Source organism: Schistocerca nitens, chromosome 3, assembly GCF_023898315.1.
Source record: "Schistocerca nitens isolate TAMUIC-IGC-003100 chromosome 3, iqSchNite1.1, whole genome shotgun sequence".
Lineage (NCBI taxonomy): Eukaryota > Metazoa > Arthropoda > Insecta > Orthoptera > Acrididae > Schistocerca > Schistocerca nitens.
The window spans coordinates 386,549,964-386,569,712 of record NC_064616.1 but is presented as its reverse complement, the minus strand read 5'-3'; the positions used below and the strand labels follow the sequence as shown (position 1 = coordinate 386,569,712).

Here is a 19,749-nt window from a genome sequence, read left to right as displayed (position 1 = left end):
TTGTATGAAAAGTAGCGGCTCTGGTCACGAAAATCGTCAACGGCCGGAAGAGCCGTATGCTGAGCACATGCCCCTCCCTATCCGCATCCAGTGACACCTATCGGCTGAGGACAACACGGGGTCGGTCGGTACTGTTGGAGCTTCCGAGGCCCGTTTGGACGGAATTTAGTTTAGTATAAATCTAGTAGCCATTTCAACAACGAGGAAAAATATTGCGCAGCTGCAAAACTCACATCCGACTCAGCGACCTTCCATTCAGTCGCCAATCACCCGAGAGGTTTTATTTCGTTCCTCCTTTCCTTTTAGTATTGTTAAGAAGATTTCTTTAAACTTTGTCATAATTGAAGCAATATAGTTTGCGCTTAAAACGACTTAAGCAACAACATTCACAGACTTCCCGAGTAAGAAAAGCTCATTGTCCACCTAGGAAGAAGTTAAAAAACGAAGTCCGCACAGCCTGGACCAGGCCATTTTTCGTATGCGTAAGTATTTTTCTTAAGTGATATCACAAGTCGTGGTCCTGTAGCTGTGAAAATCATTAGTTGCCACATGAGGGTATGGTACTGCTAAAAATACGATTATCAACCGAAGACTGAATTCACACCCAGCGAGGTGGCGCAGTGGTTAGTATATCGGACTCGCATTCGGGAGGACGACGGTCCAATCCGCGTTCGGCCATCCTGATTTAGGTTTTCCATGATTGCTCTAAATCGCTTCAGGGAAATGGCTGGATGGTTCCTTTGAAACGGCACAGCCAACTTCCTTCCCCATCCTTTCCTAGTCCGATGAGACCGATGACCTCGCTGTTTGGTCCCCTCCCCCAAATCAACCAACCAGCCAGATGAATTAATCCTCAACCTCATGCGTCTTTATAATACGGAAGCTAGTGGAGATTGCTTGTCCTTGCCTTCCTCCAGCGAGCACTGGAAGCTATATGTACAAATGTATGGATAGAAATTGAGAAAATTATTAGGTGTAGTAGACCTGCACCAACAACCAACAACTGTCCGATTCAGTTGATGATGAGTAGGAATAAATCTCTCAGAATAACAGCTTCATGCGAATACTTGTTGTATCTGTTCCTCATCAGCTAAATGCTGTTGTAGAGGAGGATGGAAATTGGAAACAGTACTGAATCTGTAGTGTTATTAGGGAGAAAATTTTGTTTATGAAAAATGAACGTTTTGTTTTTCGTAATCTATTTTTTTAACGATGGTGTCATATAACTATATCACAAATGTTTGTGCAACAAAGGCTAAGATACTTAATTTATAAAAGAGGAGCAGGATATACATGTAAATCAGTCACTCCATTTCACATTCCTCATTCGCTCGATAGATTCTTTATTTTAAATTATTTTATCACCATCCACCATCGATCAAGAAGACCAAGACCGACATGAAAAGTTTTTCTTCCTGATGGAAGCATAAAAGAGACACCGTTTAGTGTTTTAGTCCAAGAAGAAGGCTTCATATTAATTTGTGTTCTCTTTATTTACAATGCAGGCAGGACGCCAATACTGATGAATGTATAAAACAGCGGCTGTGTGTAGGGCTCGACTTCATTTTTTTTTTTTTTACTTGGTAGTTGAACAACCAGCTTACGCAAAACTACTCGCCGTAGGAACAAGGTTTAGAGAGAGAAAATACTTCAAATTGTTGTAGAAAGGCCAGATATTATCCCAAATTCTCCTGTTCATAAAAATATTAAATTTTGCCTAATGATTACCGTATGATTTATGTGACGGAGTTAGTTGTTTCAGATTCCAATGAGTGTGGTAACCCTTTTGAAATGTCACATATTGTCATAAAGTTATGCTTACAAGCGTTAAGGGGGGTAGGACATCAAACGGGCCGTCTTGGAGCAGGAGAGACACCACAGGACATTTTAATTTCCACTGTCTATACTTTTACGAATAAATTCATAAAAATTTGTCAGCATGACCAGGAAGGATTCAGGTTTCACAATCATAGCAGTAGAAGTTCAAAAACATAATAAAATAATTTTTTTTACGTGTGAAAGTTCATAATTTTTTCACTTCTATTGGTTGCGTTTTTTGCTACAGGTACACATATCTTCATAAGTAAGAGAGATTCTTCGATGAATTTTGCACAGCATACAAACCATACTTACAGGTGTATGAAACTCTAGAAATTATTTAATTTATGAAAAAATTAATGTGCTGTTATATTTTAAACTTCATGTTTAGAAAAACCTCAAATTTTATAGTTAATTATCTCAATTTTTACCAGAGTTTTTAAAATATTTGGAAAATTCTAGACTTTCATACACCTGTAAGTATGGTTTGTATGCTGTGCAAAATTCATCGAAGATTGTCCCTTACTTATGAAGAAATTTGTACCTATAGCAACAAATGCAGCCAATGGTAAGTGAAAAAAGGTGGAACACAAATGTAAAAAAAATAAATTATTTTCGTATATTTTTGAACTCCCACCACTATAAGTATAAATCCTGAATCCTTTCTGGTCATTCATTATGAATTTATTTTTAAAAGTATAGACAATGGAAATTAAAATGTCCTGTGGTGTCTCTCCTGCTCTAAGTCATCCCGTTTGACGTCCTACCCCCCTTAAGGACTGTCACATCTCTAATGACATGTTTCCTAGTAGTTGCAATATTGTGGAGTTATTTTGTAGTTGGACCGATTGCCATAAGGAACTGTGTTCTCTAGTGGTCTCTCGCAGTATCCATACTCTGTACTCAAACGACTATAACGCAAAGAGTTTAGGGTACCTGCAAGACCGCTACGTTATGTGGGCTGCATGCAAGCCAGGAGGGAAGGCATTCTGGTCGTTCGGATACTTTTGAGCATGATAGTACATGTACAGACATACAAATGATTGTAATTTTTTAAAAATTGGATGGTTTGTTCAAAAGAAAGAGCTTCCCAAATTGAACAAGTTAATAATGTGTTGGTCCACCTCTGGCCTCTCGCGGTAGCGTTCTCGCTTCCCGAGCACGGGGTCCCGGGTTCGATTCCCGGCGGGGTCAGGGATTTTCTCTGCCTCGTGATGACTGGGTGTTGTGTGATGTCCTTAGGTTAGTTAGGTTTAAGTAGTTCTAAGTTCTAGGGGACTGATGACCATAGATGTTAAGTCCCATAGTGCTCAGAGCCATTTGAGCCACCTCTGGCCCTCATGCAAGCAGTTATTCGGCTTGGCATTGATAGATAGAGTTGTTGATGTCCTCCTGAGGTAGATCGTGCGAAATTCTATCCAACTGCCACGTAGATCGTCAAAATCCTAAGCTAGTTTGAGGGCCCCGCCAATAACGCTCCAAACGTTCTCAGTTTGGTAGAAATCCGGCAAACTTGTTGGCCAAGGTACGGTTTGGCAAGCATGAAGACACGCAGTAGAAACTCTCGTCGTGAGCGGGTGGTCATTATCTTACTCAAATGTAAGCCCAGGATGGCTTGCCACGACGGGCAGTAAAATGGGGCGTAGAATATAGTCGACGTACCGGCATAGTGTAAGAGTGCCGCAGATGAACAACCAAAGAGGTTGTCGGGAGGTATGGCAGGCGACAGTCAGGTTGGTATCTCACTGGTGTTCGGCGCATCTCCACACACGTCTTCATTGGTCATCGGAGATCAATTCGAAGAGGGACTCATCACTGAAGACAATTCTGCTGCAGTCATTGAGATTTCAGACCGAAGACGTGTCTGGAGACGCCACGGACAGTGGTGGGATACCAACCTGTCTTTCGCTTGCAATACGGCCCAGCTGCCGGGAGTGATGGTCTCGGGTGCCGTTTCTTTTCATAGCAGGACCTGCACAACGGTACGTCGAATATATTCTAAGCCCCGTTTTGTTGCCCTTCACGGGAAGCACTCCTGTGCTTACCTTTCAGCAAGATAATGCCAGCCCGCACACGAGGAGAGTTTCTACTGCTCGTCTTCGTGCTTACCAAACTGTACCTTGGCCAGCAAGGTCGCAGTATCTCTCCCCAACTGCAGCATTATGGGCATAGCTCTCCAACCATTTCGGAATTTTGACGATCTAACGCAGCAATGGTACAGAATTTAGCACGGTGTTCCTTATGGGGAGATCCAAAAACTCTGTTTATCAATGCTAAGCCGAATAACTGCTTTCATAACGACCAGAAGTGATTCAACACGTTATTGACTTATTCAATTTGTGAAGCTCTTCTCTTGAATAAATCGTACAATTTTTCTGAAATCGTAATCATTTGTCTACGTGTACATGTACGTCATATCTACCGATTTCCGTCCCATTCGAATAATTCCTTCGTGATGTGTCGTTTTTTCCTTAGAGGGTATGTAAACAGAAAGTATTTTACAATTTTTAAGGCCGGCCGGGGTGGCCGTGCGGTTCTGGGCGCTACAGTCTGGAACCGCGAGACCGCTACGGTCGCAGGTTCGAATCCTGCCTCGGGCATGGATGTGTGTGATGTCCTTAGGTTACTTAGGTTTAAGTAGTTCTAAGTTCTAGGGGACTGATGACCTTAGAAGTTAAGTCCCATAGTGCTCAGAGTCATTTGAACCATTTTTGAATCATTTTTAGTTACTGGCTCTGAGCGCTATGGGACTTAACATCTGAGGTCATCAGTCCCCTAGAACTTAGAACCGCTTAAACCTAACTAACCTAAGGACATCACACACATCCATGCCCGAGGCAGGATTCGAACCTGCGACCGTAGCAGTAGCGCGGTTCCGGACTGAAGCGCCTAGAACCGCTCGGCCACCGAGGCCGGCTTCATGCCAAAAGCATAAAGTGTTACAGTTAAAAATATTCTCTTTTTTCTTATAGAAAGAATTTCTACAATAAACATAACGTGAAGTTTCATCGATATTACCGGAAAATACTGCAAAAGTGAAAGAGATAGGGTGAATAAATTGCTTGTGTGGAAAATTAAATGTGGAGGAATAAACATCCTCGTTCACGCTCAGACACTCATAATCAATGTTCTTTCTCGTCGCTGCACAAAATCCGCCCTCAGTGGGAAATGTTAATTATGCAAGCGCTCGATATCTGCTGAAACCTGGGAATCTTTTCAGTAATACCAGCTGACAGGCATTTTGTGTTGATCTATTTGTCGTAGAAGAAAAAGTTTAACCTTTTCAGGGAACTGTTGTTACAACGGCCAAAGCGATCACGCAATACTTAGGTTCCCTAAAGAATTACTCGCACTTGGTTCTGTGCAGACTGTGTGGACTTAACAGCCTACTGAAGGAAATATTAACTTCGAATCTGTTATACACAAAATCATTTGTACTTACACAACTCATACTGCTAGAACCTAATTACAAGTTTGGTTAAGTAGGATAATTATGTAGGTACAATACTAATCACTATGCAAATTGGGTGTGGTCATCGGAACTTTGACGCACACCGAATTGTGGATATGAGGGAACATCAGTTTCATTACCAAATGGCTCTGAGCACTATGGGACTCCACTGCTGTGGTCATAAGTCCCCTAGAACTTAGAACTACTTAAACCTAACTAACCTAAGGACATCACACACATCCATGCCCGAGGCAGGATTCTAACCTGCGACCGTAGCGGTCGTGCGGTTCCAGACTGTAGCGCCTTTAACCGCTCGGCCACTCCGGCCGGCTAGTTTCATTACCAGATACGTTGTGCACAGAGTACTGTAATTTCATTTTTATGGAATAAGTTTTATTGCTTCAGTTACTTTTTGTTAATATTTGTTAGCACGACCCGTTTCGGCAGCATGCTGCTCTCGTCAGGTGTATTACAGTTAAATGTATGTGCATCTGTGATGTATCTGATGATATCAGCATCCTGCTCAAACGCGTCGTACTAGTAGATATTAGTAAGAAGTGATTGAAGCGGTAAAAATTATTTGATAAATTTATAATACAGTTACTGACTTCAACCAATTACACAACAAGTTTAAGAGAAATTTCAGTAGCTTTGTAAGTATATTTTCATAGTTTTTAATAGAATACATAGGCTAATGGAAGATGAGTGGCTTCAAGCGTATGTTTTCGATTCGCATCAGCACACCAATTTACCGGAAACGCAGAAAATTCTTATACAATGCATCTTTTTATTTTTTGGTGCCCCACACGCGATCCACACCAGTTATCACTGACAGTTCGTGGAAAAAGCTGTAATTGAAAGACGCAGACCTCTTCAGTGGAAGAGTGCAGTGGAACGGAAGATAGGTTGCCTCAACAGCGAAGACCTTTCGTGTTGTTTATTTTGCGGTAACCTTTTCCGTGCTGACATTCACCGCAGGGCCTGCACGGAGTGTCGCCAGATGAGCGAAATTTAATTTTTAGTGTCTTACCTACTTGTGGGTTTCGAAGCTGGGCAACTGTCACGATGGAAATTATTGCTATAAATAGCGAATTCTTAAGGTTCTTATATCAAAATTCTATATGTTTGTGGTATGTAAGAGACACTGATTTGAACACAGAACAGCCCAACAGGCAGCTCAAGAGTTGCAAATAAAAATTCATACTACACCAAGACCAGCGCGTATCGTAGGTATATTTTTTTGGGTGTAAAATGCGGAAACGTTAAGAGTACTATTCCGTAGAGGAATGATGTTCTCCACATTCTCATCTCGTCATCTGTGACAACAATCTTAGGCATATACAGAAAGAGTGAGAAGTGGACTAAAATTCTACTGGCAAATGTTAGGTAGAAATGAGTCTGGTGTGAGGGCGGGATCGTGTGTGGTGGGGGCGCTGAGAGCGAGGACGCGCCAGAGCCAAGCTGTCTGCGGCCGCCGCCACGCAGCGACGCCGTCTCGGACGGCTATCGATAAACTTCCGCACACAATGCACACGACAGTTCCCATTACGTATTCAACAGGGACCCGACTCGTACTATTTTCAAAAAGATTTGCTGCTCTCTACTCGCGTTATTAGGACGCGCAGCACGTAGCGCGCTAGCTGTATAGCGAGTCATTCCTTCTAACCCGCAAGGAGACACGACCAGAAAAGAAACGAACGAAAGCTCTATCTGCGGCATTATGTCGCCGCGTCGCGACTGCGAAGAGCGCGTCGCAAAGGCAGAACGAGAGCGCCGCACGTCTTACCTGGCAATGACAGTTCCTCGCAGGAGTGGACCGTCGCTGACCGCGTCTACACGGCAGTAACAGTTGCCACTTCATGCATGCAGCGTTCGGCGTGCGTCGGACACCGGTGTGTGTGTGCGCGTCGGCGGTGCAGGTGTGTGAGTCTGTGGCGGTGTGTGGGTGTGTCTGTGTGTGTGTCGGTGGATGCGGCGAGCGGTGGCGTGGAACAGCGAACATTGATCGGACGCCCGAGCCCTAGGCGAGAGGCGCGGGACGCATGCGCGGCCGGCATCGCACCGGCTGCTACGCCAGGGGTCGCGTCGGCGCCTGCGCGGGCGAGCCGCCGGCCGAGCAGATAGCGGCTGCCGGAAGCAGCGCCGCTGCCGCCGCCGCCGCCGCCGCCGCCACCCACGCCCCAGCCCCGCGCCGCACCCGGGGCCCCCGAGGATTACCTCGGCCAGCCAACCAGGTGTTCCGCCAGCGGCAGCCGCCCCTGGCGATCGCTCGCATCGAGCGGCGGCCGCGAATTATGCTCGTTCGCGGGATCCTCTCAGCTTCACTCTCCACCCGAAAGTCGTCGTTAGCAAAGTCAACAGATTTCCGGCGCTTCACTGTGCACGCGTTAACGAGCTACGCGGACAGTATCTGTGAAATATATTACTAAAGACATCTGAAAGACGCCAAAAAATATTATACTTTATTACTAGGTTGGCCACACAAACCGCAGTCGGTCTTTGGCTTTGAAACTATAACGTGGATAAAGTTGTGGGGAAAGCGAATCGAAGACTGCAATTTATTGTCAGAACACGTACAAAATGCAACAGGTCTTCTAAAAAGACCCCTTACACTACGCTTGTCCGCCCTGTGTGGTGGGCATCCGCGTCAGACAGGACAGACGGAGGCCATCGAAAAAGTTCAAAGAAGGGCAGCTCGTTTTGTATTATCGCCGAACAGGGGAGAGGGTGTCACGGTTATGATACGCGAATTGAGGCGGCTATCATTAAAACATCTACATCTACATGATTACTGTGCAATTCATGTTTAAGTGCTTGGCAGAGGGTTCATCGAACCACAATCATACTATCTCTCTACCATTCCACTCCCGAACAGCGCGCGGGAAAAACGATCACCTAAACCTTTCTGTTCGAGCTCTGATTTCTTTTATTTTATTTTGATGATCATTCCTACGTATGTAGGTAGGGCTTAAAATATTTTCGCAGTCGGAAGAGAAAGTTGGTGACTGAAATTTCGTAAATAGATCTCGCCGCGACGAAAAACGTCTTTGCTTTAATGACTTCCATCCCAACTCGCGTATCATATCTGCCACACTCTCTCCCCTATTACGTGATAATACAAAACGAGCTGCCCTTTTTTGCATCCTTTCGATGTCCTCCGTCAATCCCACCTGGTAAGGATCCCACACCGCGCAGCAATATTCTAACAGAGGACGAACGAGTGTAGTGTAAGCTGTCTCTTTAGTGGACTTGTTGCATCTTCTAAGTGCCCTGCCAATGAAACGCAACCTTTGGCTCGCCTTCCCCACAATATTATCTATGTGGTGTTTCCAACTGAAGTTGTTCGTAATTGACAACCTTGAGAATTGTACTATTTATCGAGTAATCGAATTCCAACGGATTTCTTTTGGAACTCATGTGGATCACCTCACACTTTTCGTTATTTAGCGTCAACTGCCACCTGCCACACCATACAGCAATCTTTTCTAAATCGCTTTGCAACCGATACTGGTCTTCGGATGACCTTACTAGACGTTAAATTGCAGCATCATCTGCGAACAACCTAAGAGAACTGCTCAGATTGTCACCCAGGTCATTTATATAGATCAGGAACAGCTGAGGTCCCAGGACGCTTCCCTGGGGAACACCCGATATCACTTCAGTTTTACTCGATGATTTGCCGTCTATTACTACGAACTGCGACCTTCCTGACAGGAAATCACGAATCGAGTCGCATAACTGAAGGCTTCTTCGCTGCGGCTGCATCATCTCATGAAGTTTCAATCCCCATATTCCTTCTCAGACTGTGTAATTATGTTGTTTGCGCCCACCTACACAGGGAGAAATGATCATTATAATAAAATAAGAGAAATCAGAGCTCGCACGGAAAGATTTAAGTGTTCGTTTTCCCCTCTCACTGTTCGAGAGTGGAACTGTAGAGAAATAGCTTGAAGGTGGTTCGATGAACCCTCTGCCAGGCACTTGATTGTACATTGCAGAGTAATCTTGTAGATGAAGATACATTCTTCTCCAGCAGGTCCCGTCGTATTCATCTCCTGTCAGATCCTATAGATCCGTTTCACCCGTGGTCCTTCCCTTGTTCTGCTACCTCTGATATCTTCTTCCATCACCTGCCTGGTGATCTGCTCTACTCGACGCATTACATGCCCTTACCACTCCCGTCTCTCTAAACACCGCCACAATGTCCAGCAATTTGTACAACACCTGCAGATCGCGACTTTTTCGTTTGCACCAGTTGTCTACATCTGTCACTGGTCCTAAAATCTGTCTCAAAACAGTATTCTAAATGTAAGGGCTTTTCTTTCCATCTTTTACCTCCGAGTCCAGGTCTCGATCCCGTCTATGTACATCTAAATGTTATTCCACAAGCCACATAATGGTGTATGGTGGAGGGTACTTCCGGTAGCACTAACTGATGTCCCTTTCCCTGTTCCACTCGCGAATGACGCATGAGAAAAATGATTATCGGTAAGCCTCTGTATTAGCTCAAATTTCTCGAATTTCTTCGTGGTCATTTCACTAGATGAATGTGGGAGGAAGCAACATGTTTTCCAACTCTTCTTGGATAGAGTTCTTTCGAAATTTCAATAGAAACTTCTCCGCGATGGACAACGCCTCTCTTGTAACGCCTGCTACTGGAGTTTATTGAGCATCTCTGTAACGCTCTCGCACCAACTAAACGATCCCGTGAAGAAACGCGCTGCTCTTCGTTGGATATTCACTATCTCTTCAGTCAGTCCTACCTGGTGTGGATCCCATGTTGCTGAATAGTACTCAAGAATCATTCGAAAAAGCGCCTTATAATCCACTTCTTTCGTGGGTGAGTTACATTTCCTTAAAATTCTTCCTATGAATCTTAGTATGGCACCTGCTTTTCCTACAGTTTCTTTTATGTGGTAATTCCACTTAAGGGCGCTCTAAATTGTTACGCCTAGATATTTTACGGTAGCTCCTGTTTCCAGCAGTTTGTCATCAATAGAGTAATTGTACGGTAGTGGATATCTTTTTCTATGTATACGCAATATATTACATTTAATCACGTTCAGGGTAAACTGCCAGAGCCTATACCATTCATTAATCCTCTGCAGGTCATTCTGAAAATCGATGCCGGCCGGGGTGGCCGGCGCTACAGTCTGGAACCGCGCGACCGCTACGGTCGCAGGTTCGAATCCTGCCTCGGGCATGGATGTGTGTGCTGTCCTTAGGTTAGTTAGGTTTAAGTAGTTCTAAGTTCTAGGGGACTGATGACCTCAGAAGTTAAGTCCTATAGTGCTCAGAGCTATGTGAACCATTTTTTGCAAATCGATATTGTCTCCTGGCGTCGCTACTTCCTTATAGAGAACCGCATCGTCTGCAAATTGTCTTAAAGAGTATCCAGCGTTTTCTACTAGATCATCCATGTACATTGTAAACAGCAACGGTCCTATCACATTTCCTTGTTGCACTCTGGAAATTACCTTTACACCTGTAGATTTTTTTTGCGTTATGGTCGACGTGTTGAATTCTGTCCGCATGGAAGTCTTGAATCTAGTCGCAAATCTTGTCTGACACTTGAGAAGCTCAAATTTTTTTCACTAATTAGCAGTTCGGGGCAGTGTCAAAGCCCTTACTGAAATTAAGGAACACGGCATGAACTTGAGTGCCGTTGTTTACAGCGCTATGGACCTGGAGGAGGAATATAGCGAGCTGAGTTTCTCAAGATCTATTTTTGCGAAATCCATCTTCATGTTTGTAGAGGAGATTTTCCTTCTCCAGAAACGTCATAAATCTTGAGTGTAAAATACATTCCGTAACTTTACAATACATTGACGTCAACGACATAGGCCTATAATTATGTACATCTGTCCTATGGCCGTTCTTGAAAACGGGAATGACCTGTGCTTTTTGCCAGTCGCTATGTATCCTCCGTTGACCCAGCGATTTACAGTAAGCTATTGCTAGAAGAAAAGCAAGTTCTTTCGCATAATCTTTGTAGAATCCTATAGGTATCTCATATGGTCCTGATGCCTTTCCACAACTTAACGATTGCAGTTGCTTTTCTATTCCACTGTCGGTTATCTCAATATCTGCCATTACGATATTTGTATGATGATTGGAAGGAGGGACCGTACTACGATCTTCCGCGGTGAAACAATTTCGGGAGGCAGAATTCAGTATTTCGGAATTCTCTCTGTCATCTTCCGTTTAGGTGCCAGTACGGTCACTGAGAGAAGGAACAGAGGATTTTGAATCGCTTACTGATTTTGCATAAGACCTTGATCTCTTAGTGGTTTTACTCATATCGGTTGATAAAAGTTTACTTTCAAAGTTATTGTACGCTTCCCTCATTGCTCTCCGTACACACATTTTCGCTTCGTTCAGGTTCTGTTTGTCAGCTTCTCTGGAGTCTGATGAAGCTCTCTTTGTTTACGTAGCAGTTTTCTAACACCGCTATTGAACACGGTGCGTCTTTCCCATTCCTTAAGTCCTTTCTCGAAACATACTTGTCTAAGGAAAATCGAACGATATTTTTGAATTTTTTTTCATTTGAGTTCCACTCCTTCATCCTCAGCACTGAATATTTGATATTGACTACTCAGATACTCAGCAGTTTGTATCCTGTCACTCTTGCTAAACAAAAATATCTTCCCACATTTCCTAACATTCCTTGTCTTATAAAGCCCTTAGAGATACTACCACAGCTTTATGATCATTGATAACGTCGTCTACGTTAACTAATTCGATAATTTCAGGTCTGTTTGTTGCAAGGAGGTCTAAGACTTTATCTTCACGAGCTGGTTCTCTATCTGTTCGAAGTAATTTTTGGACAAGGTTTTCTCAGGATAATGTCACACGAATCCCTGTCTCTGGTACCATATTTGATAGAATGACTCTCTCAATCTATACCTAGTAAGTTGAAGTCACCCCCCCCCCCCATTACCATAGCATAATCATGAAAATTACTAGCGATATTCTGCAAGTTCTCTCTGAAGTGCTCTACCATTACATCTCCTGACACATGCGGTTTATAAAAGCATCCGATCACCATTTTCGATCGAACTTTGAAAGATTTATCTATAGTCTTGTAGATCTTGATCTCCATGGACCTAGAGAAGCCGGAACTTGAGCAGCTTTCCGAGTGCAAACCTTGACCTGTATCCTACTTGAATTCTTGTTAATATATCCTGGTCAGCCTCCTTTCTTACAATGAATACTGTCCCAAGATACTTGAACTCTTTTACCCTCTCAAAGACGTTGCTATCCACATATACAGATTTGTTGTTGTTTTCTCTACTCACTACAAGGTATTTAGTCTTATCCGTATACATTTTTAAGCCTGCCTATTCCGTTAACACACTTGCCATCTGAACCATATCTTGCCCCTACTGTTAAGACTACATCATTACATCATCCGCATAAGCCAGCTGAATCCCTGTCTCTAGGCTTGGATTTCTTTTTTGTTTTTTTGTATAAGTATAGTTGTAGGACCAAATTGAGGATCAAATCTCCATACTTATGGAACATGTCAGTACATGAAATTACAACATAAAAGTAATAATAGATAAAGTAAGACGGTTATGAATCGTAAACAGACGACAAGCTATAAGTTTATATAAAGGCAATCAACACTGTAACTCTGGAATTAGCTTAATTTTTCAAAAAACTCCTCGACAGAGTGCAAGGAGTGAGCCATGAGGAAAGTCTTCAGTTTAGATGTGATAGTGGGAAGATTACTGCTAAGATTTTTAAATTCCTGTGGGAGCTGATTGAAAATGGTAGCAGCAGAATAATGCACACCGTTCTGCACAAGGGTCGCTGGATTCTGTCTAGTATTAACTGAAAGCTGCTAATTCTTGGTAATAAGCTGAAACTGTTAAGAAAATGGTTCAAATGGCTCTGAGCACTATGCGAATTAACTTCTGAGGTCATCAGTCGCCTAGAACTTAGAACTAATTAAACCTAACTAACCTAAGGACATCACACACATCCATGCACGAGGCAGGATTCGAACCTGCGACCGTAGCGGTCGCTCGGCTCCAGAAAATTGTTAAGAAGAAACGACATTAAAGAACATATATATGTTGAGGGGTTAATGTCAGAATACCCAGACTAATGAACAGGGGTCGACAAGAGGTTCGCGAACTTTCACTACTTATTGCACGAACAGCGCCTTTCTGAGCCATAAATTCTATGAGAATGAGAAGAGTTTCCCCAAAATATAATACCATAAGTCATAACTAAACTAAAATAATCTAAGTAGAGTACATTTCGTGTCGAAGTGTTACTAACTTCAGATACTGTTCTAATAGTAAAAATGACACCATCAAGTCTTCGAACAAGATCCTGAACATGGGCTTTCCATGACAGTTTACTATCATTTTCTCAGTGCTCTTTCTGCTACCAGATTAGATCACGGTTTTTCAATATACCGCACTGTCCCAAATATAAGCCACACTCTTTCTTCAAAACTGAAGAATTGGATGCGGCTTATCTGCGTGTCCCTACAAATATCGGGATATTTTTGCATCTTAGAAACTTTAGCAGTAGTGGTCGTTCCTTAGTGGTAAATGGAACAACAATATCGCTAGTATTATTGACGTTTCAATTAGGTTGTGGCTTATCCCACTTACAGCTCCGTTATTTTACATAGCACGTCAGGCAATATTTTTTCTCTAAGTAAAGAGTAAACTCTAATCTCCGCTAATGAGTGGTAACGTCGAATGGAAAAATCCGCAAACTCCGGAATTAGGCACATTTGTGTTGAAAACTTCAACTTCGTAGCTATTATTTACGCAAAAACATGCATCAGATAGAAAAGATGGAAAATATTATGGCTTGGACGACTGTAATGTGCGTCGTCAAATCACATTCTAGAGTAAGATGCAAAACGCCGTTTCATGAAGAAAATTCCACAGAGATCCAAAAGCTGAGTAAATCCTGAAATTGAAGCTAGGATTCTTTTCTTTATACAAGATAACAAGCACGCAATCCAAATGCTACAGTGACACTTTCACCTTTCACACCAAATCGGCACATGCCGAGCAATACGACAGTGGACTGTAGAGGGGCGAAAAGTACCTAATTAAGAACAACTGGAAACGAAGTACAAATAATTCTGAGAGCGCAGTTCGGTTCCGTGCCTTAGATACGTGAAAACGTCAGGATAAAATCGTAACAAGAGTTTAGTTTTAGTATGCAACTTAACTATCAATCGCTTTAACGCAACGGTTATATATAGAAGAATGATGCTCACAGAATAGATAAATCACAAGTTTATCGCAAGTAACACACGCACACATCACACTGCATCGAATTCAAGTTCCCAGTGAAAGTCATGTCCACGCTGGTATTGTCGACTGTTGTAGAGGCAGGAATCGCCACTGGTATCATACCGAAATGGGCGAGAATGAAATCATTCAGTAATTCAGTACTGTTCTATCGCTATCGGCATTAACATGAATGTCTGTATTTCCTTCTACCGACGCCTGCACATGGCCTGTAGTCGTTTGGACTGTCGCTGGCCCGTTTCCTTCATTTCCTTTTCGACTCTTCCGTGTCTCTCGAATTCGCTCGGCACAAGAAAGTTTGGTTTTTTGGATTCCTATCGACGTGACTTTTCATCTGACTTGCGTTTTCTATAATTCTGAGTTTATTTGCGAGTCATATGAGACAGTATCATCCATTATTTAGTAATTTTCAGTTTATTATCGATTTTAACTTATATTCCGGCGAATATTTTTTGACTCACTTTGGACTCTAGTAGTGCCCCGCGAGCTTTTCACAATGACACTCGAAGCAATATCCTACCTAAACACGTTTCCATACTACACCAATTTATAACTTCACTCTAAGCTAATTATTAACAACCACGTGTATGCGCCTACACCGGCACGATGATGTCACACTCAAAGCAAATACTACCCGACAAACACGTACAAACAAGATCTATCCGTTGCGAGCCCAGCAATTCCTTAAGCATAATTAGTCTTGTACTTACTAATGATTCCAATCTGACAATATTTTGTCACACAAGAAAGAATGACGGCCAAACAGACGTTTTCACGCAGAGGGAGGGAAGTTGCCTCTTGTGATTCTGAAGCATAAACCTTGGCCCATATAAGACCTTTCTAAAAGATTTGTGATTCATTGCAAAGAAAAAGGCTGGACAATAACAGAATTAATGATGGAGTGGCCAACTACTGTTATTAATTGCGGACCCAGTGTGCTACTCACTAAGAGAGTTACGCTAGTTTTGAATGCCTTTAAATGTCAACAAATATCTGAAGTAAGGAATAAAGGTAATGCACTGAAGACAGATTTAGTCGTTACATCTAGAAATATAATTTCAAAATTGCATGTCTTGATGCCGTCCTAAACAAGACGCTTCAATACCCTCTCCGAAAACATTATTCTGATTGGGTTTGAGAATGGGATCATGAGTTCACCCCAAGTGGAAAATTTAAAAATCCTTCGGTCAGCCTAATATAGAGGGTACTCTCTCGTCATGGTGCATATCATCACCAGATTCTGTCATCAAAGGGCTCAAGAGGTGCTGCATGGGCCGGCCGGAGTGGCCGCGCGGTTAAAGGCGCTTCAGTCTGGAACCGCATGACCGCTACGGTCGCAGGTTCGAATCCTGCCTCGGGCATGGATGTGTGTGATGTCCTTAGGTTAGTTAGGTTTAAGTAGTTCTAAGTTCTAGGGGACTTATGACCACAGCAGTTCAGTCCCATAGTGCTCAGAGCCATTTGAACCATTTTTTTTTTTTTTTTTTTTTTTGGTGCTGCATGTCCAGTGCCGTGGATGGTAGCGGGGACAATTTACTTGGGGAGGAGACTGAGGAAAATGCTTACAGTGATGAAAGAAATACCAGAAGTTAAATTAAAAAGTGACATCAGTGAAGACTGGGATTAGAAGGATTGTACTACGGTGCAGTTTATCTATGTTAAAATACAAAACATGTGGTTAATAATGACTATATTTCGATCAGTTTCTCTGAATGGGTAATGTGACAAACGTTTGTTCACTGGGTTTCAGCCGGCCGGTGTGGCCGTGCGGTTAAAGGCGCTTCAGTCTGGAACCGCGTGACCGCTACGGTCGCAGGTTCGAATCCTGCCTCGGGCATGGATGTGTGTGATGTCCTTAGGTTAGTTAGGTTTAATTAGTTCTAAGTTCTAGGCGACTGATGACCTCAGAAGTTAAGTCGCATAGTGCTCACAGCCATTTGAACCACTGGGTTTCACTCGTTGTCCCGTTAAAAGTTAAGGGAGCGGCACATGTTCGGGACAATACGATAGCTCAGTATGTTGAAATCAGATGAACAACTCACGAGTACCAATTGTGTAGTGCAAAAGTGGATCTGGATAAATGTCGGAACATCATAAGGCCAAAAACATGTCCGCATACGTAAGCAGAATCCAAACGTGTTTACGAGTATTCATGACGGATCTAACTCTGGTGAGCCATTGCCATGCAACATACGACGGAAGAACAACATTCGCATTTGCGCTGGCTACGTGCCGACAAATTTAGTGATGCCTACACACTCTCTACACTTTATCGTGTTACCAACGTTCACAGCTCTTTTTCTCTCTCTTCACTCTTAACGCAATTAACAATAACCACACATCAGAAACATACGCTCCCATAGGAACAGAACCTTTCCCGTCTAATAATATCAAATGGACCGAGCGATGTGGCGCACAGGTCAGCACACAGGACTCGCATTCGGCGGGACGACGGTTCAAACGCGTCCGGCCATCCAGATTTAGATTTTCCGTGATTTCCGTAAATCGCTCCAGGAAAATGCAACGATCGTTCCTTTGAAAGGGCACGGCCGACTTCCTTCCCCATCTTCGACACCATCCGAGCATGTGCTCTTTCTCTAATGACCGCGATGTCGACGGGATGTTAAACACAACCTTCCTTCCTTTCTATTTTTTTCATATCACAGAAGTACCTTCCCTAAATTATTTTCCGACGCAGGAACCCAAGTCTGCAATGATTTCTCTTGCAACATAAGAGAACTGACTTGCAACTCTACCTTCAAAAGCCAGGTAATGGCCTACCTGCTAAACGAACACTAATATCTCTCCTTGATTTTGAACGAGACGTATATCTCATCGCTACGGACAACCAACGTTTGTCACCAGATCTTTTCCAAAGCCTCTATAAAATTCTATCAGCTTAGCTTTCTTATAACTCTCTACCCGACTTCTAAATTTTGTACTTTTTCTCCATACATATAAATATTTTCAACGATTATTGTTATATCATCATTTTGTTTTATTGTTGTCGTTCAGTCTCAAATATAACGAATTCACTAGTAAAATATGGACAATCCGTTTTAGGTGCAAGTTACGAGGTTAAATAATTCCATAAACAAATGTATTAGACAAAGTAAACATCGGTGTGTCATGGTTTTGCAGTGCGTTGGCATGTTTGAAGAGTGTATTTCATCAAGCACGTTCAAAACATTTTAAGGGCGAAGAAATTGCAAGTTCTTTCATTTTGATCTGGGAGCTGGGCATTTCGTTATGTGGCAGAGGACATGCCATACGCACGTAGCGCAGTCTATACTTTGCGGCCATACGACGAGATGGAAAAGGCCATCGATTCTCTGACAGCCCAATGCTATTTCAAGTATTTGGTCATTTCTGCGTTGCACCCTCGAATTGAAACTGTCAAAGAACTGTAACAAAATCTCATAAGTGCCACTGAAGGTACAATGTGTTACTACACGCAATGAAGAAGTTTCGAGAAACGAACTTACGACCCATATGTCCTTTTAGAAGGCCATGATTGAGGCGGCGACGTAACGCAGCTCTCTGATAACCTTGCCGTTGAGCAACCAAACGCCCCTTCTCCGTAACACAGCTGTCTGTCGTTGTGTTCAGCCGTATCCATATAAACTGGACACTGCACCACTATAAATCAGCCCAGTAAAGATTTCTTTTGGTGCAAGATGATAGGCGTATACAGGAATAGACGTTCCGATGTGAGCGATACGTGCTAGACGCTGACTAACAGGTCAGCAGAAATGGGAAAGGTTCTACAGTCGCGCGAGGTGACATCAGCACTGTCGGCTAAACGTCACGCCGTTGTCAGTAGTTAGTCTACCTCTCGTTTATACATCGAGAATATTCTATTAGAACGTATGGTGCCCGCTGCACGCTCAAATCCGCTTCATGGCTGGTTACGTGTAGTACCCATCACGAGAGATGTTTTTCAGAGATTGGACTTTAATGTGATGGAGCAAGAGTCGTCTAGAACATTTGGAACACGCGTCCACACAGGACGTGGTCCTGATCGCCCTGTTCCACGAAAGATTCTTCAAGACACTTCACTGGCTGTCACTGAAGAACGGAATAAGATACCTCAAAATAAAATCCGTACGGTGCGTACCCTCTACCAGTGCTAGTTATTTCCTTTCCTGTTCCACTGGCAAACAGAGAAAGGGAAAAACAACTATCTATATGCCTCCGTTCGAGCTCTAATTTTTCATATCGTATCTTCGTGGACCTTACGCGAAATGTATGTTGATGGCGGTAGAATTGTTCTGCAGTCAGCTTCAGTTGACGGTTCTCTAAATTTACTCGAGAGTAAACGTCGCCTTCCCTCCAGGGATTCCCATTTGGGTTCGCGACGCATCTCCTTAATGCTAGCGTGTTGTTGAAACCTTCGGGTAACAAATCTAGCAGCCCGCCTCTGGATTGCTTCCACGTCTTTCTTTAATCCGACCTGGTGCGGATCCCAGCCACCCGAGCAGGATTCAAAAGTGGGTCGCACTAGTGTCCTATTTGCGGTATTCTTTGCAGATGAACCACACCTTCCTAAAATTCTTTCAATGAACGGAAATCGACCATTCGGTTTCCTGTTACAGTCCTCACATGTTCGTTCTATTTCATATCCCTTTGAAATATTACGCCTAGACATTTAATCGACTTGACTGTGTCAAGCAGCACACTACTAATGCTATATTCGAACATTATATACCGAGCGAGATGGCGCAGTGGTTAGCACACTGGACTCGCATTCGGGAGGATGACGATTCAATCCCGAGTCCGGCCATCCTGATTTACGTTTTCCGTGATTTCCCTTAATCGCTTCAGGCAAATGCCAGGATAGTTCCTTTGACAGGGCACGGCCGACTTCCTTCCCTAATCCACGGACACCGATGACCTCGCTGTTTGGTCTCTTTCCCCAAAGCACTCCAATCAATCCAATCCGAACATTATGAATTTGTTCTTCCTACTCATTTCCATTGACATACATTTTTCTAGATTTAGAGCTAGCTACCATTCACTACACCAACTAGAAATTTTGGCTAAGTCATCTTGTATGTACCTACAGTCACTCAAATGCCACTTCTCGTATAGCAGAGCATCATCAGCAAACCGTCGCAGAACGCTGATCACCCTGTTCGCCTTACCATTTATGTGAATAGAACAAACAGCGGTCCTATGGTACTTCTCTGGAGC

At 43.2% G+C, this 19,749-nt stretch overlaps 1 protein-coding gene across 2 annotated transcripts in view; it reads right to left on the bottom strand.

The window, feature by feature from the left end:
* The window catches only part of LOC126249606 (synaptic vesicle glycoprotein 2B-like), a 343,706-nt gene that overhangs the window by 249,582 nt on the left and 74,375 nt on the right, over window positions 1–19,749 (bottom strand). The window contains exon 1 of one of the 2 annotated variants that reach the window (XM_049951272.1): window positions 7,056–7,209. The exons of the other annotated variant lie outside the window; for it this stretch is intronic. The gene's annotated coding sequence lies outside the window, so the exon portion shown is untranslated. Of the gene's footprint in view, window positions 1–7,055; window positions 7,210–19,749 lie in introns of those variants that run through there. 2 annotated transcript variants of the gene reach the window in all.